This window comes from Coregonus clupeaformis, chromosome 21, assembly GCF_020615455.1.
Source record: "Coregonus clupeaformis isolate EN_2021a chromosome 21, ASM2061545v1, whole genome shotgun sequence".
Taxonomy (NCBI): domain Eukaryota; kingdom Metazoa; phylum Chordata; class Actinopteri; order Salmoniformes; family Salmonidae; genus Coregonus; species Coregonus clupeaformis.
Genome location: NC_059212.1, coordinates 43,380,810 through 43,404,550, shown reverse-complemented (window position 1 = coordinate 43,404,550; position 23,741 = coordinate 43,380,810).

Genomic DNA, 23,741 nt, shown 5'->3' with positions numbered 1-23,741 from the left:
GCAAAAAATAGGAAGTTTAGAGCAATCGATGGTAGTGAATAAAGGCAGATATACGTATACACAATTAGGGCATTGTGAATCTGATAAGACCTCGAAAACGAGGCCATCATAGGATGGGCCATAAATCCTCATAACGCGTTAGGTGTTTTTAGGTCAGTCTAAAGACTGGGGTTGTGGAATTTATTTGATTGTGGTTACGGCTCATCTTTCATCCGACGGGATGTCTGCTTGGGGTAATCTCTCTGTAGATATCCATTGAACTCACGGCAGCATAAAGTTAGTGGAAAAGGGAAAATAATTTAGGCACAATGCAGGTTATATTGCGTCATGCCACATTGTACATAAAGGCTAAGGCTAAATGCTAATGCTAAATGCTAATGCTGAATGCTAATTGTGTTACATGCTACATGCTAACGTGTCACCTTAGAGGGCCATTGCGATGGAATAAAGCCTCTTAAATTATGTTTGTGTGTGTAGAATTCAGGTTCTATGCGATTGTGAGCTCTGTTAAGTGTTATTGTTTGACTATAAAGGGTAAAAGAGAGGGGCTGGGGTAGAATGCTAGCGTTCTATTGTCTGGAAATCGTATCGTTAGATGTATTTGCGCATGCGTTTAATTTTACGACACTACACTACAAAACGGGGGAGTTTACGGCACGAGATTATGAGACGTTTGTGTTACGGCACTAGACTACAACACGTTGTTTACTAAAACTACAACACGGGGGATTGTGGGTAAATTGGTCATATTTCTGTTAGACTGGGCTGCAGGGGGAGACAGAGAAACAGACACAGAAAAAGGGGAGATTTGGACACGAATCTTCTAGTTGTTAAAGCGGCTGTTGTTTGAAAATGAAACTATTTGTTGAGATGTAGTGAATTTATAAATTAGATATATGTTGACGGATTATAATAAATTAAATTAAATGACGGATTAAAATAAATAAAAATGTTATTGAGCTATTTAGTCCTGAGGTAAGTCTTAGAGCGAATATGAGTGGGGGAATATTGAAGTGGATAACTCAGTGATTGCATAAACTGCTAAATTCTTTTTCTGTTTCTATGCTCTTTTGTCATATGAGAGGAACGAGAGGAGAGAGAGGGAGAAAGAAAGAGAAATGCTGGCGTGTACGTCACGTGACAGAGGATCGAGTCATACATATCCTGCAGGATATTTGATGTTATGACAATTTCACAGAGGCTTGGCAACAGACTGATCATTTGAATAAAATTTGCATTTTGGAGTCTCTGTGCATCACTTGGGTTTGATTGCAGTTGTGTTGGAAATCGAGTACTGACATTATTCTGTAAAATTAAGATAATTAGGTGCTTATAGAGCAAGGGGTTTATGGGTATTGTAGTGATTGTAGGGGTAGAGGGCTTTGTTTTTAGGATTGGTAAGATAGCCACTAATTGATAAATTGGTAAGATAGGATATAGAAATAAAAAATTGGTTTTAATTATTCATAATTTTTAATTGATTTTTTTAATTGATTTATTATTATTATTATTTTTTTATTAAAAATATTTTTTGAATAATTTTTTTATTGAATTTAAAAAAATAAAAAATTATTGGGGTTGTTTGGTTTATATTAATAATTAAAGGGGGAAGCCATAGGCTATATAGTCTAAAATAAAATAATTCACAATAAAGGAATATAAAAGGGTTGCTACAATGGGGAGAAAGGACAGCAAGGCTATGAAGGTAATTACACCTGTTGATATAGTACAAAATAGTAATCCTTTAACTAAAGTATTGCTAGGTTATCCGGCAAATGAAACAAAAGTTGCCCTTCATTCTCAAACAAAAACTGATAAAAGATTCCAGCGATAAGATAAACAAAGGTATAGAGAAAAGGCTAAAGGAAGAGAAGGCGACAGAAAAACTAATGGCAGAAGTTAGTACACCTTTCTCACACACGGATTCAGCAAAAAGACACCCACCTTATGAGAAGGAAGTAGAGCTTAGGGATGTTTATCCTCAGCTTCCGGTGATCATCCAGCAGGGTGATTATTGCATCAGAGATGAAGATGAACGAATAATAGATAGAGGACAAGCAGAAACAACAATAAAAATGAATCCAAAACTCCAGAAGTAAGAAAAAACCGAGATGTCTGGAAACTAAGAGAAGAATGAGGTTCGGAAAGATGAGGATGAAGATACAGAAGAGAAGAAAAACTGCTGAGAAAAGAATCCCAAGAATTGGAGGAGAAGAATACAGTGAGGCCAAGGAAAAAGGCCACTAGTAAGAAGATGATGGAAGATGATATTTCGAGGACAGAACTTAGGATATAAGCTGTTGAAGAATACTGATATGTTAACAACAGAAGGAACAGGACCAAGAAACTCTCAGAAAACTCAATCATACAACTGGTGGAGAAGAGAAGCTTTGGTTATGAAGAATCAGAGTGAACCAAATCAACAATCACTGTTACAGCTTCAACAGGACCAGTTCCAACCGCAATTGTACCAGCCACCATTGGGGGTACCAGTTGTTTCATATCCACAGCCAGTTTCTGGGCAGACACAGAATTGGAGAGGAAGAGGACGAGAAGGCTTAGAAGGAGGAGGAAGATTTCAGCTACACTTCCAGCAACTTCCAGAAGACGGTTATAATTGTGGACAGGTTGGTTACTTTACCTGTGATTGCAATGGGCCAGGAGGAAACAACAGAGGAAATTTCTGAGGAAGATAAAGGAGCAAGTGAAGATCACCTGTTCTCTAGGTGAACCCTTCAAGGATTCTAGAGGTGCCTAGAAGATCCGAAAGGGGGGTGTCAGCTGATAGCACCGATTAGAGAAGAAGAGAAAATATCTAACAATTGAAGTAAAAACAAAGGACTAGGAGAGGTGAATAGTGGAAAAGCTTTTATCTGTGTTGAGCCTAAAGAGGTTAAACATCTCACTATGTAAAAATTAACTAATTGGGATAGGATTTGAGGGAGTAAAACAGCTAATTACTCTTAAGGAACCAATTGAGCTCTTCTATAAAAATCAAAGAGAAATTAAAATAGACATACTAATATTAGAACATATACCTATTGCATTGTTGGAAAGAGATGCATTGTGTAAATTGAACTGTACAATAAGATGTACACTAGACAACTGTCTGGTGGAGGATTTTAAAAAAAGTAGGGTTTTTGGGAATCATATTTGCTTAAAAATATAATATCATAGGAAGGATGACATTGCAATATTAGACAATTGCAATATTAGACAATCTGTCTGAAAATAAAGTTAAAAGGGGTGACTGTTATTCTGGGTTACATTCCTACACCAAGAGATTTCAGGCTAGGCTAAAAGATGTTTAGTCGTTTGCCAAGTCTGTGTGTAAAGAAGTCAGAAGCAGGGACTTCCCGATCACATATTCTAAAAATTTGGTGGTAAAGGATTTTGTGAATAAATCAGTGGAAAAGGTTTTTAAAAGTTAGGAGAAAAGATTAGATTAAAAAAAAGTTAGGAGAACTAGGGTTGAAGGAACTCTAAGACAGTAAGCTACGTTTCAATGTTAGTTAGTAGTAAAAGAGAGAGAACAGTGGTGAATTATTATTATTATTATAAGGGCATTTTAGAGTTTAGTGGGAAGATAGATATGGTAGGAGTTTAGATCTGTTAGGAGCAGATGCAAGTATGCGTTGCTGAATGATAAGAGAAGATTGAGGGTGATTGAGTATCTATATTTACAATTCCCAGCAGGAAGATCAAGGTAATTTCAAGTTTGAAAGTGAGGGTTTAGAGTAGGAAGAGAGAGTGAATGTAAGTTACATTTACGTCATTTGACACTAGTGGTGATAGATGGAAGTACAAGCAAAGAGTTCAAAGCTTTGGGGAAACTAGATGAAGTAACAATAAGGACATTAACACGTCAGTCTATTAAAACAACAGTGAGAAGCAATTTAACTCTTTCAACATTGATAGTTATTAAAGCCATAAATATATCGCATTTGATTATAAGGGGAACCAATAGCTCCAGCACCAATTTTAGAGGAAAAGACTGTTATCAGGGTTAGGATGAGTGATCCAGCTCATCTTCATTGTAGATGTGAGAGATGGAGTGGAGAAGGGACGTTCCTCCCACATGGAGAGATAATTATGGAGAAGAAGTATTGTTATCAGGACCAGAAGTAGAAGCTGTTGCACCTAGTCAAAGGAGGTATAGTTTGTACAACGATATGAAGTGGAAGAGGGTTATGAGTGATTGTTCATTTATTTTGCGTAATGTTACAGAGAAAGATCAGGGAGAATATATGTGTACTTATCTAGTGCAAGCATTAAAATTTGTTCCGGTTAAGAATTATTGGTTAAAAGGCTATGTAATTCGTAAAGTGACGCTTATAATGGAAGAGTTGAAGTCTGTTGAAGCTTCCACAGTCACCAAAGGAGTTCAGGAGAAGTATATTACAGTAGTCACTCCAACAGTAAATAATACACAGAGGATATCGGGTAGCTTTCCCACTAGAAGTAGTTAAGGGTGTTAATACATCAACTAAATCAACTACTTTAATGGTAACTTTGGAAGGGATTAATGATGCGACGGCAATAACAAATGTAGGAAGTATGACACCGACACCCGACAACAACTTTTCTGAAATTAAAGGGGGGTAGCAAGAAGGACTCAGGGGTTCATGGTACGGATAGAGAGTGCTGTCAATGATAGTAAGGATAGGGTTAAAATAGGAGAGCAGATAGTGGTAGAGAACAATATAGATTCATCTGAAATAGTGAAGGATACTATCATGGAGGTACAGGATGAGGTCTTTGATTTTAATGACAGACAAGGAGAGGTATCTGATCAGTACCGCTCGTTAGGGAAGAGAGAAACTAAATGGAAGGCATGTGGTTTGATTCTTCTGTTGTGAAAAATTAAAGATGGATGGGCAGGTAGGAATCTTTGGTTCCAGCAGCTAGCTCATTCTGTAAGATCAGTGAGGAATCTTGAGGGTCCATGTCTGTTGAGAATTCCAGCACCAAACATTTTAGACGGTCGCTCGACCTCTATCAAGTATGTGTCAATCTTATGCTTTGTCATGGCTGTTGTATCAGCAACAATCAGTAACAGATAAAATAATGTCGTTGTCAAAACATTTGTTTAAGCCTAGGTTTAAGTGTTCTTGGTTAAATGAATTACCCTATGGGAATTTGTTAGATGGGAAGGAAAATCAGGTAACAGTGAACCCTGAAGCATTGGAGGTGAAACCAGTGAGGGCTAAAAGTTGTTTTTGTTCTAATAAAACATAAGATGTAAGGGGTATGTTTATGGGAATATCAGATTGTGATGATTATATGATAACTTTGGGTATGCATGACCTTAAGGGTAGTAATGAGAAATATAATGTTACTTTTTATGTTCCAAATAGTAAGAACAGCAAGACTTTGATGGTGAAAGATTAGCTTTTGCCTGACAATGTGACTATTGGGAATTTTAGAGATATTTGGAGGGTTTGTGGTGATGAAGCATATATATTCTTACCCTATGGATGGACAGGATGTTGTTACATGTCAACGTTGAAGCTTCCATATGAGGTTTCTACCATTAAAAGAGGGGTAGCACCGGACACAGATAAATCTGAATCTAGGTTTGGAAGTAGGGTGGAAAGGGACATGGCGACATTTCATAGTCTGGGAAGCCTATCATTGGAGGATAAGGCTAAGAGAGAAGGGGGGACTTTTTTCCATGGTATGGTGTAACATTTTTGGCAGATCATATTGATAATATTAGCTATACTTTGATTCCAGATAGTTCAGATAGTATCACTATGCGTTGAAATATATAAGGGATGCGTTTGGTAGATCTGAAGGAGCTGGATGGTCAGCGAAGACTTGGTTGCAAGATCAGTTAGGCCCAGTAGGAGCAGTGATGGATTAGATTTTAATGGCAGCTTTGATAGCACTGTGTGTGATGTTTGTGATTTGTTGCTGACCTTGCGAAAGCTATGATATTGAGATAGGTTGGAGTTGTGATGCCTGGAGACAACACTCAGATGCCGTTGTTGACTGTTCCTGATCTGGATGAAGAGGGACAAGTGGGACTGGATGGAGTATTGATGATAAATATCCTTTTTGATTTTTTGATCATTTTTCAAATTTTTTCAATATTAGTGTGATTTTAGTATGATGTTATGAATCAAAGGGGGAAGTGTATGAATGAATTGTATGAATGAATCGTATTATCCTAGTTCATTATTCTATCATTTATAGTGATTCATCAGAGCATATGAGCGAGTGGAGCGGTGAGAATCTCAGCTCCTCGCTCACGGAGCTGTTCACCCCTCCGCTCCCCCGCTCAAAGCCACATCAGGCCAGTCCGCTCATTATCGCTCAGCGCTCAACGCAGTTTGCATCAACGCTCCACTCAAATCGCCCCCGCTCACTCCAAAAAAGGAACAAAATCTGCATGTATTTCACTTTTAGCTTAAACCACAGCCTTACTTTATCTCCCCGAATTTGTTGCATACAGACTCATCTCGGATTATCCATTCTGTCTTGAACGGGGATCTAACACTGACGCTAAAATGAGATGTTAATCAGTATAGTATATTCCATAGCGAATTGACACGTTGTTTGCCAATGTTTCTGCAAAAGCAGCGATGCCCATTGGAAGTGCAGCGTGAGTGTAATCGGTGAGCAGGGATTTGATTTCTGTGACAGCAGGGAGGATCATCCCCAGGTTCCCCAGCTCCTTCTGCATTTTGTCTGTGAGGTCTGCTAGTGGTGTCAGCACACTGACAAGGTGCGTCAGCTGCCGTACTTGATTCAGGGTGATGTTAGCAACATTAGACTTGAGTTTGTTTTACCATAACGGGTCTTTTTTGGAACAACCGGATGAACGACTGAATCATCCGCAGCTGGCTGCTCCATCGAATGGCGCAGGCATTTGTGGGGCGGACACCTAATTGGTCGGTTTCCTCTGTGCTCTTGCGTACACTTTTCACCAGGTGCCCAACTTTCACTAACAGCCTATTAATGTTGTCGTGCTTGTTAACGGCGTTTTGATTGCCAGCTGAAGCATGTGAATGGGGCATCTCAGATGTAAATTTGACAAAGTAAAGTACTGATTTATCATAGTTTCTTGGGGGGTGTAGCCGGTTGAGCTGCGCTGGCGAAGTGTTGCATCCCTTCGCGTTCTCCTTTACTCAGCGGTTCATAGTCCATGAAAATCATTTCAAAAATGCTACATCCAGCTCTCTTTTTCTCTCCCTTGTTATGGTTGGGCCTTTGCGTGCAGTGAATAAACTTTTGAATTCCTCAACCCTTTTCTCTTGTTGCTGCTGCTGCTCCTCTCGCTCTATAAAATACAAATTCATGGACGACACAAATTAAATTAAACAGATGGATTCTGGGCAGGCTTGAGCATGCTGCAGACTCGTGGTGTGAGCGAGCGAAATTGGAGCGGGACATAGGGCGACGCTCCGTCCTTTTAAAAATGCCGCTCTGCGCTCTGTTCAAAATCCGTCCGCTCACGCTCCACTCCACTCATATGCTCTGTGATTCATACATCATTTATATATAATTTTTATATTCTTAGTTGATATTGATGTTTAATTTGAAAGTGTTGTTTTGCAAAAGATACTGTTTGGTCTTTTCTTTTCTTCCAGAAGCATTTGGGGGAATATGTAGAGATTGAAATACTCAAACAAGGACAATATGAAGGGACAATATGAAAGGACAATGACTGGAGGAGATGGAACAAGGAAGGCGTGGAAAGATTCCGATTCCATCATCAACAATGCATTGGAAGAGGAGACTACGGGGGAGATGAAGTGTAGTGGACTACATTCCAGTGTCTGCAATGAAATATAGACATATTTGCATGTGTAATACATAATTTGTGTCATATTCTTAGGTATTAATTTTTGTAGAATGATATTTGATGTTATTGGATACATGTGGGGATCTTAGATGTTTTTGTTTATTTCGTGAATGCTTAAGGACAGGGAGTCTAGGCAGGGATAGAGGTCCACTATAGGGTCCGATGGGTTGACCAGCCTTGGTGTGGACATTTTGGATAGTATTTTGTTTGCAGGGACTTACATGTGTATTTAATTGCATCATAGTTTCAAATGCATTGATAAGGATTTATGAATTAATCGGGAGTACCTAGGTGGTTGCCTGGGGCAGAGGGACCGTGAGAGAATTTTACTGTCTTGATTGATGGATGGATTTGGAACGAAGGTTGCCAGACAGTTTTTCGCTCTCACACTCCATAAAGATTTGTTCATATTTCATAGTAATGTATTCACACTTCATAAACAGTTATTTCATAGAAAGCTATTTACACTCTAGAGAATAATGTTTTTTGGTTTAATGTTAAAGATACTCAATAAGATAAATTGTTACTTGTCATAATCCTATTCTGTTTGTTTTCGAGACTTTTAGTTTGTCTCGAAGGGGGGATATGTAGTGTATTAAGATGATGACTTTCTTAATGGAACCAGAGGGGATGTTTATCTTAGTTCAAAAGTAGCCATTTGTAGGGTGACGCCCCAGGGGAGACAGGTGATTGGACAGCAGAGGGAGCAACCCATATTTTTGCATTGTTTATAAGTATATGCTGGACGAAGAAGAGGTTAGAGCGACCATTGCAATCTGGGACGTCGCTCTCCGGGTGTCATGACATCCGTCACTTATGCTGAAATCGTGTGATATGAATAAAACTTATGATCAAAGGTTCAGTATGAGCGGACTCCTTTGTTTGACAGCAATAAGTACCAGCAGCGACAAGATACACGATAAACTCTTTGGCCTGAATGCCAAGCATCACATCTGGAGGAAACCTGGCACCATCCCTACGGTGAAGCATGGTGGTGGCAGCATCATGCTGTGGTGATGTTTTTCGGCAGCAGGGACTGGGAGACTAGTCAGGCTTGAGGGAAAGATGAACGGAGCAAACAGAGATCCTTGATGAAAACCTGCTCCAGAGCGCTCAGGACCTCAGACTGGGGCGAAGGTTCACCTTCCAACAGGACGACAACCCTAAGCACACAAGCCAAGACAACGCAGGAGTGGCTTCGGGACAAGTCTCTGAATGTCCTTGAGTGGCCCAGCCAGAGCCCGGACTTTAACCCAATCAAACATCTCTGGAGAGACCTGAAAATAGCTGTGCAGCGACGCTCCCCATCCAACCTGACAGAGCTTGAGAGGATCTGCAGAGAAGAATGGGAGAAACTCCCCAAATACAGGTGTGCCAAGCTTGTGGCGTCATACCCAAGAAGACTCGAGGTTGTAATCGCTGCCAAAGGTGCTACAACAAAGTACTGAGTAAAGGGTCTGAATACTTATGTAAAATACTTATTATGGGGTATTGTGTGTAGATTGATGATGGAAAAAAACACCGTTTAATCCATTTTAGAATAAGGCTGTAACGTAACAAAATGTGGGAAGATTCAAGGGGTCTGAATACTTTCCAAATGCACTGTACATATTAGGCTATGGGTAGGAGATGGGAAATATAAGGCTGCGTTTACACAGGTAGCCCAATTCTGATATTTTTCCAATTTGTTTGGCAAAATATGTTTTGATTGGTAAAAAAACAAATTAGTGGAAAAAAAGATAAGAATTGGACTGCCTGTGTAAACGCAGCCTAATTGGCTCAGACATTTGGTCGGTTACCTGGACGCAGATTAAGGCCTAGATTCAAATCGGATCCAGCATTAGCCGACAATGGCCGACACCGGCAGAGCTGATGTTTTGGTGTTGTCTGAGGTGTAACTGCGTTGGAGCCGTCAAATCGGTGAGCCGCTGCTCTTGCGATCATTGTCACGAAGCCACACCTGTCCCACTCGTTAGAGGTTCCGAACGAGAAAGTGTACGCTATCTAGAAATAATTACACTCAAATAGAAAATCCTTCAAGTAAATAATGAGGATTTCTATCGGCCTAATCGAGGTGTAGATTACATCTCACACTCCAGTGTTCCAACTTGGGATTTCTCTCAATGCGACTCCGTGCAGCCAATTGCAATGTCTGCTTTAAGAACAGTATAATGCCTGGATTTAACTTAATTAACACCAGTTCAACCTCCAACAACGTCAAAACATTAACTATGCGGATTTCGGCTAAAGCGGATCTTGATTGAAACAGGGCCCTAAATCTAGTCCAGGATGAAAGTGCTTCTTGGTCCCTGACTAGGTTGAATCTGTGTCCAGGAAACACGCCCTATAACCATTATGGCTTTGCTGTTAAGACTTCCAAAACATTGACTGAAGTTTGCCAAAAAAGCACCTGGAAGCACCTGGATGATGATGATCAAGACTCTTGGAAGAATGTTCTATGGACAGATGAGTCAAAAGTAGAAATTTTTGGACGACATGGGTCCCATTTGATGCCTGGTGAAAACCAACGGTCAAGCATGGTGGTGGTGGTGTGATGGTTTGGGGATGCTTTGCTGCCTCAGGTTTAGGAATGCCTGTTATAGAGTACCTATGACATGCTTACGTCAGTTGGCCAATGGCTTCTGAATGTCCGGTAACAGTGTTAGATAGGATTGCACATTTCTGGTAACGTTCCTCAAATTCCCTGTTTTTTCCGGAAATCCTGGGAATTCATGAAAAGTTACCAGAATTGTACACTTTTTAGTATTAGCTAAGACGTCTGTACATTTTAGTCCTGTCCACTTAAGAGAGCATTCTCCCAGTGTCTGAGTGGATAAGAAAGAAGAAACCAACAGTCTTGACAACCGACAACCGACAACGTAGCAAAGAATTAGAACTCGAGTGTCTCTCAAATCAATCACACACATTGTTATTATTGTAACCGTTAACAGTACGGGAGCTATTCAAGGCAATTCACATATGCTGCACTTGTCCACTGCACCTTTAAATAAAAAAAAAAAGCAAATTTCCCTGACGTTTGCGGAGATCGCGACAACAACAAATCATCATCAGTCTCAGAGGATGATGGGAGCGCTTATCTGTGAGACAGGTAATTGAGTCGATCACTTTTTTACTTCTACATTTTAGTCATTTAGCAGACGCTCTCATCCAGAGCGACTTACAGTTAGTTTAGTTTTTTTGTTTTTTCTTCATACTGGTCCACCGTGGGAATCGAACCCACAACCCTGGCGTTGCAAACGCCATGCTCTACCAACTGAGCTACACGGGACTGTCACGATCGTCTGAAGGATTGGACCAATGCGCAGCGTTGCGAGTGAACATGATGACTTTATTAATCAAAGCAACCACGAAAAACAACAAAAGACGATACGTGAAGTTCTATACTGAAATACGACAAACAGCAACAAAGAACCAATAACCCACAACACAAAGGAGAAAACACACAGAATATATATGGCTCCCAATCAGAGATAACGAGCCGACAGCTGACACTCGTTACCTCCGATTGGGAGTCATCGACCAATCACCACATGACACAAACAAAATGAAACTCACCCATCCCCAACTCCACCAAATGAAATACACCCAAACACACGAAAATGAACAACCCTGGCTCAATATAAACGTCCATAGAGCCAGAGTGTCACAGTACCCCCCCCTAAAGGTGCGAACTCCGGGCGCACCAACATCAGGACTAGGGGAGGGTCTGGGTGGGCGTCTGTCCATGGTGGCGGCTCTGGCCCCGGTCGTGATCCCCACCCCACCACAGTCACAACCTGGCCGGTAGCCTCCTCCCAATGACCACCCTCCACCTAACCCCACCTGGACTAAGGGGCAACCCCGGGACTAAGGGGGCAGCATCGGCCTAAGGGGCAGCACCGGGATAAGGGACAGCACCGGACTAGGGGCAGCACCGGACTACGGGGCAGTACCGGACTAAAGGGCAGTACAGGACTAAGGGGGCAGTACCGGGCTAAGGGGCAGCACCGGGCTAAGGGGCAGCACCGGACTCAGGGGCAGCACCGGACTAAGGGGCAGTACCTGACTAGATGGCGGATCCTGGCTGGCTGGCTCTGGCGGATCCTGGCACGGGACGGCTCTGGCGGATCCTGGCCGGGGACGGCTCTGGCGGATCCTGGCGGGACGGCTCTGGCGGATCCTGGCGGGACGGCTCTGGCGGATCCAGGCTGGACGGCTCTGGCGGATCCTGGCTGGACGGCTCTGGCGGATCCTGGCTGGACGGCTCTGGCGGATCCTGGCTGGACGGCTCTGGCGGATCCTGGCTGGACGGTTCTGGCGGATCCTGGCTGGACAGCTCTGGCGGATCCTGGCTGGACGGCTCTGGCTGATCCTGTCTGGCGGAAGGCTCTGGCTGATCCGGTCTGACGGAAGGCTCTGGCTGCTCCTGTCTGGCGGAAGGCTCTGGCTGATCCTGTCTGGCGGAAGGCTCTGGCTGATCCTGTCTGGCGGAAGGCTCTGGCTGATCCTGTCTGGCGGAGAGCTCAGCGGCTCCGGTCTGGCGGGACGGCTCTGAAGGCTCATGGCAGACGGGGCGGCTTTGCAGGCTCAGTACAGACGGGCAGTTCAGACGGCGTTGGGCAGACGGGCAGTTCAGACGGCGTTGGGCAGACGGGCAGTTCAGACGGCGTTGGGCAGACGGGCAGTTCAGACGGCGTTGGGCAGACGGCCAGTTCAGACGGGCGTTGGGCAGACGGGCAGTTCAGGACGGCGTTGGGCAGACGGGCAGTTCAGGACGGCGCTTGGGCAGACGGGCAGTTCAGACGGGCGTTGGGCAGACGGGCAGTTCAGACGGCGTTGGGCAGACGGCCAGTTCAGGCCGGGCTGGCGACGCACATCGTGGACCTGGTGCGTGAGTAGGAACAGGCCGGACCGTGCACCGGAACACCCACCACTGGCCTTAACTGGGGATCAAGAACGGACCGGACCAGACTGGGAACACACTTCAGTCTCTCATGCCGTGCCACAACAACTTCCCTCCCTCTACTGCCAATGGCTCCCGTAATCCGATAGCCTTCTCTCCTTTTCTCCCCCTGTGGCAGCCTCCTGCTGCCCAGGCGCCTAACCATGTGCCCCCCCAAAAATGTTTTGGGGAGTAACCACGGGCTTCCAGCCTCGACTCCGCGCTTCCTCTTCATACCACCTCCTCTCGGCTGCAGCTGCCTCCAGCTCTTCACGAGGGCGGTGATATTCCTCCTCAGACCACCTCCTCTCGGCTGCAGCTGCCTCAGCTCTTCACGAGGCGATGATGTTCCTCCGGTTGTGCCCAAGGACCCTTTCCAGCCCGAATCTCCTCCCATGTCCAAAAGTCCTTAGGAGGCATCCATAACTCCTGTGTCCAGACCCCTTGCTCCTGGACGCGCTGCTTGGTCCTCTTGTGGTGGGTTATTCTGTCACGATCGTCTGAAGGATTGGACCAATGCGCAGCGTTGCGAGTGAACATGATGACTTTATTAATCAAAGCAACCACGAAAAACAACAAAAGACGATACGTGAAGTTCTATACTGAAATACGACAAACAGCAACAAAGAACCAATAACCCACAACACAAAGGAGAAAACACACAGAATATATATGGCTCCCAATCAGAGATAACGAGCCGACAGCTGACACTCGTTACCTCCGATTGGGAGTCATCGACCAATCACCACATGACACAAACAAAATGAAACTCACCCATCCCCAACTCCACCAAATGAAATACACCCAAACACACGAAAATGAACAACCCTGGCTCAATATAAACGTCCATAGAGCCAGAGTGTCACAGGGACTATATACTTTTCACAGAGTATTTTATTTTCTACAGAAAGGTATGTTGGGGAAAGGAAGTGCACCAATCTTGTGTTCCCAGTAGCCCCAGTAAACCCTGTGGAGGACAAAACCAAACAGAGTTATTTCTGGAAAACCATGAAACTATAGTTACTACAAATACCTGTGACTGGTCCAGGACCAGCTAGCGTTCTGTGGCGTGTGTGTGTGTGTGTGTGTGTGTGTGTATACTTGTGACAGGAACACACACAGGTAATGATAGACACGTAGTATAAACACACTGCATCACTCTCGTACACACACGTCACAAGTAGAACAGTGGATCACGTCACACCTACATACACAAATATTGTAATTTTTCCTCTCTCTCTCTCTCTCTCTCTCTCTCTCTCTCTCTCTCTCTCTCTCTCTCTCTCTCTCTCTCTCTCTCTCTCTCTCTCTCTGCCTGCCTGCCTGCCTGCCTGCCTGTCTTTCTTTCTTTCTTTCTTCTGGGACGTTGCTCTCCGGGTGATCTTGACACCTGTAACTCATGCTGAAAGCTTGTGATATGAATAAACTTATGATCAAGGTTCAGTATGAGCGGACTCCTTTGTTACAGCAATGACCAGCAACATTTGACTTCCGACACAACATTTCTAATACCAAAGGTAACTGAACTAAATGACTATCACCCCGTAGCACTCACCTCTGTCATCATGAAGTGCTTTGAGAGGCTAGTTAAGGATCATATCACCTCTACCTTACCTGACACCCTAGACCCACTTCAATTTGCCCACCACCCCCCAATAGATCCACAGACGATGCAATCGCCATCACACTGCACACTGCCCTATCCCATCTGGACAAGAGGAATACCTATGTAAGAATGCTGTTCATTGACTATAGCTCAGCATTCAACACCATAGTACCCTCCAAGCTCATCATTAAGCTCGAGGCCCTGGGTCTGAACCCCGCCCTGTGCAACTGGGTCCTGGACTTCCTGACGGGCCGCCCCAGGTGGTGAAGGTAGGAAACAACATATCCACTGCGCTGATCCTCAACACTGGGGCCCCACAAGGGTGGGTGCTCAGCCCCCTTCTGTACTCCCTGTTCACCCCGTGACTGCGTGGCCAAGCACGCCTCCAACTCAATCATCAAGTTTGCAGACAACACAACAGTAGTAGGCTTGATTACCATCAATGACGAGACCGCCTACAGGGAGGAGGTGAGGGCTCTGGGAGTGTGGTGCCAGGAAAATAACCTTTCCCTCAACGTCAACAAAACAAAGGAGATGATCGTGGACTTCAGGAAACAGCAGAGGGAGCACCCCCCTATCCACATCGACGGGACCGCTGTGGAGAAGGTGGAAAGCTTCAAGTTCCTTGGCATACACATCCCTGACAAACTGAAATGGTCCACCCACGCAGACTGTGGTGAAGAAGGCACAACAGAGCCTTGGCTTGGCACCTAAAACCCTCAAACTTTTACAGATGCACAATTGAGAGCATCCTGTCGGGCTGTATCACCGCCTGGTACGGCAACTGCACCGCTCGCAACCGCAGGGCTCTCCAGAGGGTGGTGCGGTCTGCCGAACGCATTACCGGGGGCAAACTACCCGCCCTCCAGGACACCTACAGCACCCGATGTCACAGGAAGGCCAAAAAGATCATCATTGACATCAACCACCCGATCCACTGCCTGTTCACCCCGCTATCATCCAGAAGGCGAGGTCAGTACAGGTGCATCAAAGCTGGGACCGAGAGAATGAAAAACAGCTTCTATCTCAAGGCCATCAGACTGTTAAATAGCCATCACTAGCACATTAGAGGCTGCTGCTGCCTATTAAAATCACTGGCCACTTTAAGAAATGGAACACTAGTCACTTTAATAATGTTTACATATCTTGCACTACTCATCTCATATGTATATACTGCATTCTATTCTATAATATTCTACTGTATCTTAGTCCATGCCGCTCTGTCATTGCTTGTCCATATATGTATATATTCTTAAATTCCATTCCTTACTTACAGTTGTGTGTATTGGGTATATGTTGTGAAATTGTTAGATATTACTATTTTTTAAATTTATTTTTTAATGTAGGGGGTAGATCAGCTTTAATATTGCAGATAGATTGTAACTTCCATCAATGTAATTGTCTGCATCACTTCCAATCCCGCATATGTTTTTTTTCTCGCATATATACACATACATACATACATACATACATACATACATACATACATACATACATACATACATACATAAACTGTATATGTATGTAAGTCGGAAGTTTACATACACCTAAATACATTTAAACTCAGTTTTTCACAATTCCTGACATTTAATTCTAGTTCCCTGTCTTAGGTCAGTTAGGATCACCACTTTATTTTAAGGATGTGAAATGTCAGAATAATAGTAGAGAGAATTATATATTTCAGCTTTTATTTCTTTCATCACATTCCCAGTGGGTCAGAAGTTTACATACACTCAATTAGTATTTGGTAGCATTGCCTTTAAATTGTTTAAGTTGGGTCAAACGTTTCGGGTAGCCTTCCACAAGCTTCCCACAATAAGTTGGGTGAATTTTCCTTCCTCATAATGCCATCTATTTTGTGAAGTGCACCAGTCCCTCCTGCAGCAAAGCACCCCCACAGCATGATGCTGCCACCCCCGTGCTTCACGGTTGGGATGGTGTTCTTCGGCTTGCAAGCACCCCCTTTTTCCTCCAAACATAACGATGGTCATTATGGCCAAACAGTTCTATTTTTGTTTCATCAGACCAGAGGACATTTCTCCAAAAAAGTACGATCTTTGTCTCCATGTGCAGTTGCAAACCGTAGTCTGGCTTTTTATGGCGGTTTTTGGAGCAGTGGCTTCTTCCTGCCGAGCGGCCTTTCAGGTTGTGTCGATTTATATGACTTGTTTTACTGTGGATATATATACTTTTGTACCTGTTTCTTCCAGCATCTTCACAAGGTCCTTTGCTGTTGTTCTGGGATTGATTTGCACTTTTCGCACCAAAGTACATTCATCTCTAGGAGACAGAAAGTGTCTCCATCCTGAGCGGTATGACGGCTGCGTGGTCCCATGGTGTTTATACTTGCGTACTATTGTTTGTACAGATGAACGTGGTACCTTCAGGTATTTGGAAATTGCTCCCAAGGATGAACCAGACTTGTGGAGGTCTGCCATTTTTTTCTGAGGTCTTGGCTGATTTCTTTTGATTTTCCCATGATGTCAAGCAAAGAGGCACTGAGTTTGAAGGTAGGCCTTGAAATACATCCACAGGTACACCTCCAACTGACTCCAAATGATGTAAATTAGCCTATCAGAAGCTTCTAAAGCCATGACATCATTTTCTGGAATTTTCCAAGCTGTTTAAAGGCACAGTCAACTTAGTGTATGTAAACTTCTGACCCACTGGAATTGTGATACAGTGAATTATAAGTGAAATAATCTGTCTGTAAACAATTGTTGGAAAAAATTACTTGTGTCATGCACAAAGTAGATGTCCTAATCGACTTGCCAAAACTATAGTTTGTTAACAAGAGATTTGTGGAGTGGTTGAAAAACAAGTTTTAATGACTCCAACCTAAGTGTATGTAAACTTCCGACTTCAACTGTATTTACATAACTTAAAAAAATATATATTTCCCTTTATTACTTTCCAACCCCAACACCCCTTCCCTAATTGGAGTAAACTAGTGAACAACAACGCTTAGGCCTCATACTTCCAGCTTATACAGTGGGGAGAACAAGTATTTGATACACTGCCGATTTTGCAGGTTTTCCTACTTACAAAGCATGTAGAGGTCTGTCATTTTTATCATAGGTACACTTCAACTGTGAGCGACGGAATCTAAAACAGAAATCCAGAAAATCACATTGTATGATTTTTAAGTAATTCATTTGCATTTTATTGCATGACATAAGTATTTGATACATCAGAAAAGCAGAACTTAATATTTGGTACAGAAACCTTTGTTTGCAATTACAGAGATCATACGTTTCCTGTAGGTCTTGACCAGGTTTGCACACACTGCAGCAGGGATTTTGGCCCACTCCTCCATACAGACCTTCTCCAGATCCTTCAGGTTTCGGGGGCTGTCGCTGGGCAATACGGACTTTCAGCTCCCTCCAAAGATTTTCTATTGGGTTCAGGTCTGGAGACTGGCTGAGGCCACTCCAGGACCTTGAGATGCTTCTTACGGAGCCACTCCTTAGTTGCCCTGGCTGTGTGTTTCGGGTCGTTGTCATGCTGGAAGACCCAGCCATGACCCATCTTCAAGTGCTCTTACTGAGGGAAGGAGGTTGTTGGCCAAGATCTCGCGATACATGGCCCCATCCATCCTCCCCTCAATACGGTGCAGTCGTCCTGTCCCCTTTGCAGAAAAGCATCCCCAAAGAATGATGTTTCCACCTCCATGCTTCACGGTTGGGATGGTGTTCTTGGGGTTGTACTCATCCTTCTTCTTCCTCCAAACACGGCGAGTGGAGTTTAGACCAAAAAGCTATATTTTTGTCTCATCAGACCACATGACCTTCTCCCATTCTTCCTCTGGATCATCCAGATGGTCATTGGCAAACTTCAGACGGGCCTGGACATGCGCTGGCTTGAGCAGGGGGACCTTGCGTGCGCTGCAGGATTTTAATGCATGACGGCGTAGTGTGTTACTAATGGTTTTCTTTGAGACTGTGGTCCCAGCTCTCTTCAGGTCATTGACCAGGTCCTGCCGTGTAGTTCTGGGCTGATCCCTCACCTTCCTCATGATCATTGATGCCCCACGAGGTGAGATCTTGCATGGAGCCCCAGACCGAGGGTGATTTGACCGTCATCTTGAACTTCTTCCATTTTCTCATAATTGCGCCAACAGTTGTTGCCTTCTCACCAAGCTGCTTGCCTATTGTCCTGTAGCCCATCCCAGCCTTGTGCAGGTCTACAATTGTATCCCTGATGTCCTTACACAGCTCTCTGGTCTCGGCCATTGTGGAGAGGTTGGAGTCTGTTTGATTGAGTGTGTGGACAGGTGTCTTTTATACAGGTAACGAGTTCAAACAGGTGCAGTTAATACAGGTAATGAGTGGAGAACAGGAGGGCTTCTTAAAGAAAAACTAACAGGTCTGTGAGAGCTGGAATTCTTACTGGTTGGTAGGTGATCAAATACTTATGTCATGCAATAAAATGCAAATTAATTACTTAAAAATCATACAATGTGATTTTCTGGATTTTTGTTTTAGATTCCGTCTCTCACAGTTGAAGTGTACCTATGATCAAAATTACAGACCTCTACATGCTTTGTAAGTAGGAAAACCTGCAAAATCGGCAGTGTATCAAATACTTGTTCTCCCCACTGTACATACTAAATACATTTTATGGACACAGTCAATTTTTAAAAAATTCAGTTTTGTTGGTTTTTACTCATGAACTTCCTCTACCCTCAACCTCTCCGATCATTTTCATGATGTTCATGATGTTTGCTTCTATATGCTATATCTTTCTAACTGTGCTCTTTCACAAAAGCTCTCAACCTATAACCTATATACAGTGAGGGAAAAAAGTATTTGATCCCCTGCTGATTTTGTACGTTTTCCCACTGACAAAGACATGATCAGTCTATAATTTTAATGGTAGGTTTATTTGAACAGTGACAGACAGAATAACAACAACAAAATCCAGAAAAACAAATGTCAAAAATGTTATAAATTGATTTGCATTTTAATGAGGGAAATAAGTATTTGACCCCCTCTCAATCAGAAAGATTTCTGGCTCCCAGGTGTCTTTTATACAGGTAACGCGCAGAGATTAGGAGCACACTCTTAAAGGGAGTGCTCCTAATCTCAGCTTGTTACCTGTATAAAAGACACCTGTCCACAGAAGCAATCAATCAATCAGATTCCAAACTCTCCACCATGGCCAAGACCAAAGAGCTCTCCAAGGATGTCAGGGACAAGATTGTAGACCTACACAAGGCTGGAATGGGCTACAAGACTATCGCCAAGCAGCTTGGTGAGAAGGTGACAACAGTTGGTGCGATTATTCGCAAATGGAAGAAACACAAAAGAACTTGTGTTTTTTAGTGATCCAATACGTAATATAGTACATTTATCATAATTTGGTTGTAATCCAATGAGGTTAGAAAATGTATCTAGATCCTCTATGAGGCTGTGGAGGGATTCTAGTTGTGGATTTAAAAGAAAACATGAATCATCAGCGTACAATGACACCTTTGTTTTTAAGCCCTGGATTTCTAATCCCTTGATATTATTGTTGGATCTGATTTTAATAGCTAACATCTCGATGGCCATAATAAATAGATATGCCGGTAGTGGACAACCTTGTTTCACTCCTCTTGACAGTTTAAAACTTTTGGAGGAATAGCCATTATTTACTATTTTACACCTAGGGTTACTATACATGATTTTAACCCATTTTATAAGAGATTCTCCAACATTTATATATAAACCCCAGTCCTACTTTATCAAATTCATTTTCAAAGTCTGCTATGAATAGCAGGCCTGGTTTCCCAGATTTTTCATAGTGTTCTATTGTTTCCAGTACTTGCCTTATATTATCTCCAATGTATCGTCCTTGTAAAAAACCTGTCTGATTAGAATGAATAATGTCCGACAATACCTTTTTTAATTATATGCACTATACATTTTGCTAGAATTTTTGCATCACAACACTGAAGTGTAAGGGGCCTCCAATTTTTTTAATGGACTGGATCTTTATATTTTCCACTTGTATCCTGTTTCAGTAATAATTAAATCAGAACTTCTTGAGTGTCTGATAATCGACCATTTACATAGGAGTGGTTAAAACATGCTAATAGCGGTCCTCTTAGTATATCAAAAAAGGTTTGGTATACCTCGACTGGTATGCCATCCAACCCTGGAGTTTTCCTGTACTTAATATCTTTAATTGCATCCAGAAGTTCCTCCTCTGTAATTTCACCTTCACATGAGTCTTTCTGTATGGCTGTTAATTTTACATTATCAATATAATTTTTTTTCTAAAATTAGCTTCAGTTAGAGAAGATGGAGGCGACTGAAACGAAAACATATGCTTAAAGTACTTTGTTTCCTCCTTCAAAATATAATTTGGTGAATCATGGGTGACTCTGTCATTTGTAACCAGTTTCAGTCAATTCTTTTTGGTAGCATTTCTATGTAGAAGAAAAAATATATATTTGGTGCATTTTTCCCCATATTCCATCCAGTTTGCTTTATTTTTATAATATATTACACTTGATCTTTCTTGAATAAGTTTCTCCATTTCTTTTTGTTTTTCCTCTAATTTATTCTGAGCCTCTATGTTACAGTTTTTATTGCCATCTATCTGTTCTGTTAGACCTTCTATTTCCTTTGTTAGTATGGACTATTTTGACCTAAATTGCTTTTGTTTTCGAGATGAGTACTGAATTGCATGGCCTCTAAAGGCACATTTAAAAGTGTCCCATACAATAAGGGGATTTGCTGTACCTATGTTATGTCGGAAAATATCAGTTATAAATTCCTCTGTCCTAGTTTAAAAAAAGTTATCATCCAATAGGCTTTGATTACATTTCCAATATCCTCGCCCACGTGGAAATTCAGTAAGAGTAATGTACAGTGGCTTGCATTTTTCCTATTTTGTTGCCTTACAACCTGGAATTAAAACAGATTTTTTTTAGATTTGTATCATTTGATTTACACAACATGCCTACCACTTTGAAGATGCAAAATATTTTTTGGGGTGAAAAAAAACAAGAAATAAGACAAGAAAACCGAAAACTTGAGCGTGCATAACTATTCAGCCCCCCAATGTCAATGCTTTGTAGAGCCACCATTTGCAGCAATTACAGCTGCAAGTCTCTTGAGGTATGTATCTACAGTGGGGGAAAAAAGTATTTAGTCAGCCACCAATTGTGCAAGTTCTCCCACTTAAAAAGATGAGAGAGGCCTGTAATTTTCATCATAGGTACACGTCAACTATGACAGACAAATTGAGTGGAAAAAATCCAGAAAATCACATTGTAGGATTTTTAATGAATTTATTTGCAAATTATGGTGGAAAATAAGTATTTGGTCACCTACAAACAAGCAAGATTTCTGGCTCTCACAGACCTGTAACTTCTTCTTTAAGAGGCTCCTCTGTCCTCCACTCCGTTACCTGTATTAATGGCACCTGTTTGAACTTGTTATCAGTATAAAGACACCTGTCCACAACCTCAAACAGTCACACTCCAAACTCCACTATGGCCAAGACCAAAGAGCTGTCAAAGGACACCAGAAACAAAATTGTAGACCTGCACCAGGCTGGGAAGACTGAATCTGCAATAGGTAAGCAGCTTGGTTTGAAGAAATCAACTGTGGGAGCAATTATTAGGAAATGGAAGACATACAAGACCACTGATAATCTCCCTCGATCTGGGGCTCCACGCAAGATCTCACCCCGTGGGGTCAAAATGATCACAAGAACGGTGAGCAAAATCCCAGAACCACACGGGGGGACCTAGTGAATGACCTGCAGAGAGCTGGGACCAAAGTAACAAAGCCTACCATCAGTAACACACTACGCCGCCAGGGACTCAAATCCTGCAGTGCCAGATGTGTCCCCCTGCTTAAGCCAGTACATGTCCAGGCCCGTCTGAAGTTTGCTAGAGTGCATTTGGATGATCCAGAAGAGGATTGGGAGAATGTCATATGGTCAGATGAAACCAAAATATAACTTTTTGGTAAAAACTCAACTCGTCGTGTTTGGAGGACAAAGAATGCTGAGTTGCATCCAAAGAACACCATACTTACTGTGAAGCATGGGGGTGGAAACATCATACTTTGGGGCTGTTTTTCTGCAAAGGGACCAGGACGACTCGATCCGTGTAAAGGAAAGAATGAATGGGGCCATGTATTGTGAGATTTTGAGTGAAAACCTCCTTCCATCAGCAAGGGCATTGAAGATGAAACGTGGCTGGGTCTTTCAGCATGACAATGATCCCAAACACACCGCCCGGGCAACGAAGGAGTGGCTTCGTAAGAAGCATTTCAAGGTCCTGGAGTGGCCTAGCCAGTCTCCAGATCTCAACCCCATAAACATCACTGCTCTAGAGGAGATCTGCATGGAGGAATGGGCCAAAATACCAGCAACAGTGTGTGAAAACCTTGTGAAGACTTACAGAAAACGTTTGACCTGTGTCATTGCCAACAAAGGGTATATAACAAAGTATTGAGAAACTTTTGTTATTGACCAAATACTTATTTTCCACCATAATTTGCAAATAAATTCATTAAAAATCCTACAATGTGATTTTCTGGATTTTTTTTCTCATTTTGTCTGTCATAGTTGACGTGTACCTATGATGAAAATTACAGGCCTCTCTCATCTTTTTAAGTGGGAGAACTTGCACAATTGGTGGCTGACTAAATACTTTTTTCCCCCACTGTATATGTTTGTATATTTACCAATAAAAAATACCATAGTGATTGAGTGTCCATATAGCTGTACCATGATATTTGCATTGCTACTAAGTAACCCTCCAATTGTTCTCCCCACCCCAAGTTGGGCCGTCATCCCAGTGATCAACATACTCCACCCCGTCCCCCGGATCACCACCCCCGTAGAGGCCAGGACCCATCCATCGAAAACAGCACATAGTGCCACCCACAAAACAGAAGCAGGTCAACCGCCAAAAGCATTTCCAATGCTCTCACCTGAATATATATATATATATTCAAATATCTTGCATATCTTAATTTGCATCATTATCAATTAATATGCGTAATAATGTTGTCAGTTCATGCGTAAGATTGTTACCTATAACCCGGATTGCCATTGTATTACATGACATTTTTGTCAAGCAATTATTATTTTAGCAAACAATTATTGTGGTTCATCCTATATTCTCCCTAACATCCTTACAACCCCTTGCAACAGATGTGGGATAAACACACACACACACACACACTCTAACACACTCAACCCCTTTCCTCCACAATCAACCATAAGATCAGATGCTCAACGGTTATTACATCCCAGAGCCCAACTCAAGAAAGGACCTGATTTACGAATGCATATACAGTTACAGCTAAATGTTTTTTTAATTTTCTTTTTGGGATCCTTATCCACTTGTACAGTAGGTGGCGGAATGCACATATAAT